This window comes from Trachurus japonicus, chromosome 21, assembly GCF_045865225.1.
Source record: "Trachurus japonicus isolate A0001 chromosome 21, Traja_1.0".
NCBI classification, from domain to species: domain Eukaryota; kingdom Metazoa; phylum Chordata; class Actinopteri; order Carangiformes; family Carangidae; genus Trachurus; species Trachurus japonicus.
Genome location: NC_140927.1, coordinates 32798695 through 32800695, shown reverse-complemented (window position 1 = coordinate 32800695; position 2001 = coordinate 32798695).

Below are 2001 nucleotides of genomic sequence, written 5' to 3'. Positions count from 1 at the left end.
TGAGTTTCAAAATAAAAGGCTGTTTTTTCACATTCGTTCCTCTGAGGTTGGAAAGTTTCAGAGCTGCTTTCAGAGACCTCGAGGCCAAGTTTCAAGACGTGCGGCGGGATTTCTGTGACATCACAACCACAGGGATTTAGAAGCCAATCGCGGCCCCGGCGGTATGTAGTAATTTAAACAAGTGCGATGTGAAGCCTCTGCTGCTCGTTCACTATAGTGTTCAGATGTTAGTGAAGTAAAACAATATAATGCAGAAGAAAAATTAAAAAAAACAAGTCCTGTGTTCAAAATCTGACTCAAGTATAATCCACAAAATGTAATTAAAGACGTAAAAGTGCAGCAGGTAAAGGTGAAGCTCATCTAATTATCTCATTAATTATTAGGCATTATTGGATCTGCAGGTGAGTAAAGTACAATATCTTCATTATAATAAAAGTAGAAAATAGTAGAAAATGCAATGAATGTAATGGTAATATTGTTGTATTTAAGCAAAAGTAGTTGAGTAACTGTTCTGAACCACGACCATTAGCGGAATATTATAATATTCCAATTCTGTTGTATATACTTTTGTACATTACATTTTATTTTATTTGCTATTTTGCTATTTTATTATGTATAGTTTGTTCTTTATATTCTTATTCTTTATATTCTTATACTATATGTTGCTATCGTCTCTGTGTGTCTGTGTAATGCTGCTGCTGCACTGTCATTTCCCAGCTTGGGATCAATAAAGTCTATCTATCTATCTATCTATCTATCTATCTATCTATCTATCTATCTATCTATCTATCTATCTATCTATCTATCTATCTATCTATCTATCTATCTATCTATCTATCTATCTATCTATCTATCTATAATAATAAATCATATATTGTATTTGTCAGTTATAGGGAGAAAAATAAAGTTTTGTTTTGGTGGAAAAGAAAAGTAATTATTCCAATCAGGATCTTTAACGTTGTATATGTGTTTACTGTTGTCCTGTGTTTCATCAGTGGAGCTGCTGCAGTTTAAAAACAGGAAGTAAATGTTGTATTTTTCTACTATTACAGCTACATTTCCTTCCATCTCCATCACACTCACAGAGATTCAGAGACTGAGAGCGTTTCTCTCTCTCCTGCCTGTTGTTCACACGGAGCTGCGGTCTTATCAGAGCGGCTATCTGAGCGCTGCGTGGCCAGGAGAAGAGGCAGGGAGGGGGGGGGATGGAAGGTATGACACACTGGCTGGTCCAAAGCCCAGACACCCAGCTCCTGTTACCAATGAGAGAGGCCTGCACAGAGAGAGAGAGAGAGCACAATGGTGGTGTGTGTGTGTGTGTAAGTGTGTGTGTGTGTGTGGATGCATCCACCGTTGAAGATCTCCTACACACAGTTTGGGATGTGAATAGTTTTTCCACCGACTTCTCAACTGTGTCTCTCTTTTTTGGTTTGTGGCTGACACTGCGAGTGGCTGTTTGCACGCTTCCTGACTAGATGTACATTTACTCTACACACATTCATACATACATATATACATGTGATGTGTGTGTCTGTGTGTGTGTGTGTGTGTGTGTGTGACTCTATGATTGATATATTACAGCCTCCTCTGGGTGTCCAGGAATGCACCACCACCACCACCATGTCCCCTTGTTTGTGTGTGTCAGTCACTTTGCTTTTTTGTGTGTCTCAGTTTACAAAGGAATTGCTGCTAAGACTGCAGCTAAAATCTCCATTTGAAGTCGAAGCCACATTAAGAGCAGGAAGTTGTGAGAAAACCATCAAAGGGCAAAAGAAAGAAAGAAAGAAAGAAAGACGCGGTCGAAATTGACAGTTTGAAAAAAATAAAAAAAAGAGGAGAGAGAGAGAGAGAGATGGAGGGAGGGAGGGAAAGAGAAAGAAGATGTCGAGTCAGAGCGGAGTGGGTGACATGTGTTATTTATTTCCCCCATGTAAACAGAGAGAGCAGGCAGACATAATCAATAGGAAACTCCAGATTGTAAATAGACGGCTCTAATAGCCT